This window comes from Meriones unguiculatus, chromosome 8 (assembly GCF_030254825.1).
Source record: "Meriones unguiculatus strain TT.TT164.6M chromosome 8, Bangor_MerUng_6.1, whole genome shotgun sequence".
Taxonomy (NCBI): Eukaryota; Metazoa; Chordata; class Mammalia; order Rodentia; family Muridae; genus Meriones; species Meriones unguiculatus.
In genome coordinates this window covers 105,503,585-105,510,392 of record NC_083356.1, presented here as the reverse complement: position 1 = coordinate 105,510,392, position 6,808 = coordinate 105,503,585, and the positions used below count along the sequence as shown (strand labels likewise).

Below are 6,808 nucleotides of genomic sequence, written 5' to 3'. Positions count from 1 at the left end.
CGGTTCAAGCACCTTAAACACCCTGACACAACCTAACATGTTTTCAGAGTGTCGGTTCTCACCTTGCAGAATAGATGTTAGGCTTTTAAACCACTCTTCAGCGAAAACAATTCCTCTCCAGGAAACCACAAACTCTCTCTCCAAACCCTGGCAGAGGGATTCTCCCGAGGCCGCCGCTGCTAACCCCTCTCCCGTGGCCACTGGTTTGTCTAGCAATAGATCGCAACCTAGGAGGGGGTGGAGGTGGACCTCAAATCAGCGAAGCTTGACCAAACACCAGAAGCTCCACTTTGGAAGAGGGAGGCGCCTCCTTGGGACGCGAGGCTTCCCTACCCTAGCGCCCGCGGCCAGAAACGGAAACCACTAGCTGCGCTCAAGTGAGTGGAGTGATGAAATCAAGGCTATAGGGGAAGGAAGCTCAGCGACCTAACTGGTGACAAGCTGCTGAGCCCCAGCGAGGAAGCCTCACGGTCCCACCGTGGTCCCGAGGGGTTCGGGGGTAGGGGGTGGCATCCCCGGGTTTGGACCACGCGAAGAGGCAGGGGAGCCACGGGAGGGGGGGGGAGTGTGGCTCGGATTCCGCGGGGTCCCCCGCCTGCGGGTTCTGGGTACCAGGTGGCCGCCGCGCGGGGCAGCGCAGGCTCGGCGGCCGCGGGGCTCGGCAGGAGGGCGGCGCGCGGGCCGCGGAGGAGTTGCCCCGGCGCGCGGCCGGCCGGTCCGCGGCTCACCTGGAGCGCACAGGTAGGACCGGGGCGGGGCGCGGGGCTGGCGCGCAGGCGCGGGATCCGGCCTCGCCCCTGCCGACGTCGCCGGCGGGAGCTCACCTGGGAGACTCGCCGGGGAAGAGGAGCCTCGGCGCGGCCTCGCTCGGCGACGCGGGAGGCCCGGCGGGAGGGCAGGAAGCGGCGGCGGAGGAGGAGTGGAACCGAGCGGCCGAGGTGACCGCGGCCACCCGAGTCGCCGGCGCCGCCACCTGCACTTGGCTCCGGGCCGGCGGGCAGAGCCCCGGGCTCGGCCACCGCTTCCCGCCCGCCCTGCCCTGCCCACCTGCCAGGTAAGCCCGCGTCCAGCCGGTCGGGGTCCCGGCGAGGGACAGGGTGCGGGGCCGCCCCGGAGCTGCCCGCGGCCGGTTGGACGCGGTCTCGAGAGCGGGTTTCAGTTGCCCCCCTCGGGGACACGGGTCACGCCTGTCGCCAGTGTGCCCCCGCAGTCCCCGGGGCGAGGCTCTAGCCGGAGTCCCACAAAGTCCCCCTGGTCCCCCGGCCGGTCCTCGGGAGGGCGGGTCTCCCGCGGAGGCGCTGCGCAGGGCTCGCCAACTTGGGCGAGGAGGTCGTCTGCCCGCTCCCGGGTACCGAATGGGCCAAACCGGCGACAGGGGAGGGCTGTGGCGGGGCCGGGCAACTTTCCCCGCCGAGCCCAGACGGTGCTAGGCTGGAAACCGCGGCAGCCCGAGCCTTCTCGGAGCTTTCCGGCCGGTTTGGAAGGCGCTCGGTGGTCGGGACGCGGGCATCCCGCGCCCTGCACTTTTCCGGGTGCACTCCCGGAGCCGGAGCTGCGCCCACTTTCCGGCTGAAGGTGGCAGAGTTCAGGACTTCGTGGCAGGAGGAAACAGAGCTGCGGTTCACCAGCTGCACACCCTCCTGTTTGAGGACCTGTTGACTTAAGGACTAGTGTATCTCGGATCTGGTGTGCATGACTCAAAGGTTCAAAAAAAAAAAAAAAAAAAAAAACTTTGTTTCAGCATCCTGCCACGTCTGAACCTGGGAGTGCCAAGCCCAAATTCCTGTCTACCTAATTAAGATTTTCAGAAGCCCAAGAATTAAGGTTGAAAATACTCATACCACAGACTTAATTCCTTTCTTCTGTTTTGGGAACTCCATCAAGTTGCCCCCCCCCTTCTGCTTTTTTCTTTTCTTTTCTTTCTTTCTTTCCTTTTTTTTTTTTTTTTAAGAAAATGTTAGTAAGTTATGACTGGCTATTGAAGTTACACTAGGTAAGGAACGGTCTGAGCTAGAATTCTTTTTGTGAAAATTCAGGGAGTTACAACATTTGGATTTGAGAGTTTCTGGTGGTGAGAAAAATCTGAACTTTTATCATCTAACTTGGAGTTTGTTGCTTAGAGACATGAGTTCAGAACCACACCCTGTAATTAATTTTTTTTCCCCTTTAACATTAACTGAAACATAACATACATGCTAGTTGAAACATTCTGGGCAGTGTATTCCTACCAAGCATTTTTTAAAATATGGTTTTAACCAACACATTTTCTCATAGACAAATTTAATAATAGATAGTAAGTCCAGTCCCTATGTGTGTTTAGTTTAACCTTTGTCCATTTAACTTAAAATGCTTTAGGCGGTACGTCTTTTTAAAAATGAGATGCAGTTAAAATCTAAAAATAAGCAAACAAGCAAAAACTATACACAGACAATAATTCAAGCAAGGCCTTTCGAGAGCCTCACTTGCCCTCACAGTCTTGTCTCCATACTGAGAAACTGATGTGCTAAGTGCTGTTTGAATACCGAGCAGGTCTTACCCCCTAAAGTTTGAATATTAGTTTTCACTGGCCATTGGGCAGGTATCGTCAGGCCATCTTAACTTTAACCTCTAGTTACCTGCTCTTGTTAGTTGTGATAACAAAGGTGCTTTGGTTTCTATCTGGAAAAGACTGGGGGAGAGGGGGTGTTTTCCCACACTAGGATAATGAAGCCTTGAGAGCATTAGAATATCTTCTTGCCCTCCCCTTCCAGCCATGGCCACCCAGTCAACCCATCCCAATTGGATGGCAGCAGCCCAGAAGGGCAATCTAACTGCAGTTTGCAAGAGAGATAGCATTATTGTGGTGGGCTCACTGAGGGCTTCCATATCATTGTTTATCACCGCTCTCCTTCTCACTTATCACAAGATGGCTATCTTCCTTACTTTCATGTAGCTTGTAAGGACTTTGGAGTTATAGGCTAGCCAGTTGTTCTCTGTCCAGCTCTAGTTTGGTCCAATTTCCACCTTGCTTTGTGGAGGTTCATTGAGGCCCATCATGCTTTCCCTTGGCTGAGGATTTTCACGTGCGTATTGATGGTCCCATGTGGACTGAGACTTTTAATCCCCTTTTGGTATTTCAGAGACACAGTTATTTTTTTTTTGAGCCAATTTGGATGACATTAGTCTGTTCTGATCTTTTATTATATTGGCTTAAGCCATATTTTATAAGGCATAGACCCAATGTCTTCCATCCACTTGCAATAATCTAGACATTTGGTTTCAAGCACACTTCCTTAATACCAGTACTGTAAAAACAGTTTTTTTTTTAAACCCACAATCCTCTAATTTGAAATATTCTCTTTCAACTCAATTCATGCTGCTAAGGGTGTATGTGCAGAAATGAAATGAGTTTCATAAAATAGTATTGCTAGTGAGGGTGTATGTACATTAATGAAACGAGTTTCATAAAACAATGTCTAACCTTAGGACATGGATGCTTTTTTTTTTTTGTCTTTATATGCTAGATTCATTTCATGTCAGCTAATGGGTAATGGCTGGTACCTGTAATGCTACGGTGGTGCTCTCCTGTGAATGTACATGGTTTTAAGCCTCATTGTTCCAAAAGCTTACACACGTACCCAGATACACACAAATAAAATATTTTATAAAATCATATTGAACTCCTACATAAGCATTTGACTCTACAGTATTGACACTAGATTAATCTCTCAAATATCAGGGGCTATACAAAATCTCATTGTGTATTATACTTTAAAAGGGTTCTGATGCTCTAGTATATTTAGGAACAGGAAAAAAATAGAAATGTTTTTGTGAGATTTTAATGATAACAATTATCATGTTATTCTGCTTTTTTCCCTCCACTCCTACCTCAGTACTAATTTTATTATAACTTTTATACCTGAGTTATAATTCTGTTGGGGGTTATGAAAAAAGTTTGTTAGGGAATGTATATCCTAATTTTTATATATACATATAATATATATATATATGTTCTGTAAATATGTATATATATTTTGTTAACATTTTTACCTTTATTATGAAACAGGTATAAGAGATGAATTACAGGAATCACTTCCTCTCTCCCATAAGATACTGGACTCACAAATTAGACTAAAATGCTGAACTGTGGCTTGATAGTTAAGAGCATGGGCTGTTCTTCCAAAAAATCGTCAGTTCCTAGCACCCGCATGGTTGCTCCCAGCAGTTTCACCACTTACAGGGGATCTGATGCCCTCTCCTGGCCTCTGCAGGCACCGCCTACTTGTGGTGCAAACACACATGCAGGCAAAACACCTATATGCATAACACATAAACACATCTATTGAAATAAATCAATAAATTAGATTAGGATTGGTATACACTTTTAACCCAAGTACTTGGGAGGCAGAGGCAGAGGCAGAGGCAGCCATGTTTGAGGCTAATAGAGTCTACGTAGTGGGTTCCAGGACAACCAGAGCTATGTAGCTGAGACCCCATATTTAAAACAAATAAACAAAAATTAGATCCTTAAGTGATTTGTGGGAATATAGTCTTGAAAACTCTAATTGGGGATAATTAACATTTTCAGGGACACTTTTAATGTCAACCTACCTTCACATTTTTGGTGGAAGGAACTTTTCTCTTGAAGAAAATATTGCTGTATTTTATATTTTGAAAATGGTTAATACCAAAATCATCTAGATACATTGAGTTCTTTGGTATATAAAGTATAGTAATACATTTGGAATAAACAGACCATTTATTAGTCTAAAAGCTGATCAAGAAGAAAAGAGTATTTTCTGTTACCTATCCATTATGCCTCTGGTTAATTCAGGATAATTGGTATTATAGAGTTTGGGTAATTTAAACATAATTAATGTAGTGTGGATGATAACATTAAATTTCGATTGGTTCCAGCAATGGCAGGATGAAAAGTACATTAATTTATGGTAAAACACAGGCAAGTAAGACTTAGAATTCTAGGTCATAAATAGCTACTGATAACTGGACCAAAACTTCCAGAATCATTCTCTGGACTTAGAATTCTGTAACTTTTTCCTCTATCCTTGTTTGAATTTCAAACTATGTAAACTAATTTGTTTAACTATAGGATTGCCTGCTGGGTATGTTTAACTTATGATAATAACTGGAGATTACACATGTGTAAACCAGGACCTTCATCACTCAGCAAGCAAAAAAAAAAAAAGTTTCATTTCCTGTAGTCTATCTATAGATGCTAGAAATTTTACCATGTCTTACCCACAAAAATTGGGTGACTCATTTGTTAGCAAAACTTGAGCTCATTTGGAGTAAAATGTGAGTGAGCTGTCAGGAAACTGCTGTCTATACCACTGATCTAGTGTTTCTTGCTACAGAAACAGCGCTGGTTTTTTAAAAATTAAATTAATTTATCCAATTTACATCCCAGTAGAAACCCCCTCCTTCCTCTCCTCCTGATCCCATGCTCTTCCCTCTTGTCTGCCTCCTCTTCTCCTCAGAAAAGGGAAGCCCCTCCTCACCAACCTACTCTGGTATGTTTGTTTGTGTCAGGACTGAATGCATCCTCTTCCATTTAGGCCAGACAAGGTAGCCCAGGTAGGGGAAAGAGGTCCAAAGGCAGGCAGTAGAGTCCTGGTCAGAGACAGCCCCAACTCCACTTTCTAGGGAACCCACATGAGGACCAATCTGCCCATCAGCTACATATGTGCTGGGGACCTAGGTTCAGTCCATGCATGCTCTTTGTTTGGTGCTTCAGTCTCTGAGAGCCCCCATGGGCCTAGGTTAGTTGACTCTGTCGGTCTCCTTGTGGATTTCTTGTCTCCTCCACTTCCTTCCACCTTCTCCACCCACTCTTCCACAAGACTCCCTGAGTTCTGCCTAATGTTTGGCTATAGGTCTCAGCATCTTTTATTGGATAATACTGCCCTAGGCCCCGATGGATTAGGTATATGACTCATGCATGTCACTATCCAAATGTCTAAAAAAAATAGGTAGATAGATACTATACTATAGTATAGGATTATCTATAGTATTATCTGGGTATCAGGCCACAAATACAGAGGCTGTTTTTAACCTTGATTTATCGGCTTCTAACATAGTTACCGCCTGAGTATCTGTGTCCCTCCAAAGTACATTTATGGAAATCTAGTTCCATGTGTGTTGGCAGTAACACATAAGAGCTTGGTGTGCACACTTTTAGTCCTGGCATCCTGGGACCAGAGACGGGAGGATCTCTGAGTTTAATGGCAGGCTGTCTTACATAGCAATCTGCAGGCTAACCAAGGCTGCATAGTTTAAACTACCTGAAACAAACAAAACGATCCTGTGGAAGGTGACTGGGTCATGAGGGCTCTGCCATCATTTGACCTAGGACAGTTGGAGAGCTGGTAGCTTTTTGCAGTACAGCTCTATGGGGTGTACTGTGTCCTTTATGGGAATGGGCCCTCTGTGCATGGGATCTGCCAGCGCCTTATCCTCCAGAACGTGTGCAGTTGATTTTTGTCTGCAAATTAGCCTGAACAGAGAGAGTACTTTGTCATGGCCAGGTAAGACAGGCTAACATAGCAACCATCAGCCCGCTCTCTCTGTCTGCTTCACATGTTACTGTTTCACCATCACTACAAATCCCTCTCCCATTTCTCCTCTTTATCAGTGATAACAACTCTTCTCTAGGGCAGCATACTCACTTCCTGTCTGACTTCTTAATGTGTTGTCTTGTCACCTTCAAATCCATCCTCAGCAGAACCCCAGGGGTGGTAAACTGGAACTGCTTTCTCCCCTGAGCCGAGCTCATCCAAGGTTTTCTGTAGTGCTCAGTTCTCCCCAGGTG

General features: G+C 46.5%; 1 protein-coding gene across 1 annotated transcript in view; it reads left to right on the top strand.

Moving 5' to 3' along the window:
- The first annotated feature begins 788 nt into the window (after positions 1-788).
- Positions 789-6,808, top strand: part of Galnt3 (polypeptide N-acetylgalactosaminyltransferase 3) — a 39,002-nt gene continuing 32,982 nt past the window's right edge. Inside the window, exon 1 of the mRNA XM_021627080.2 lies at positions 789-1,054. The gene's annotated coding sequence lies outside the window, so the exon portion shown is untranslated. The remainder of the gene's footprint in view (positions 1,055-6,808) is intronic.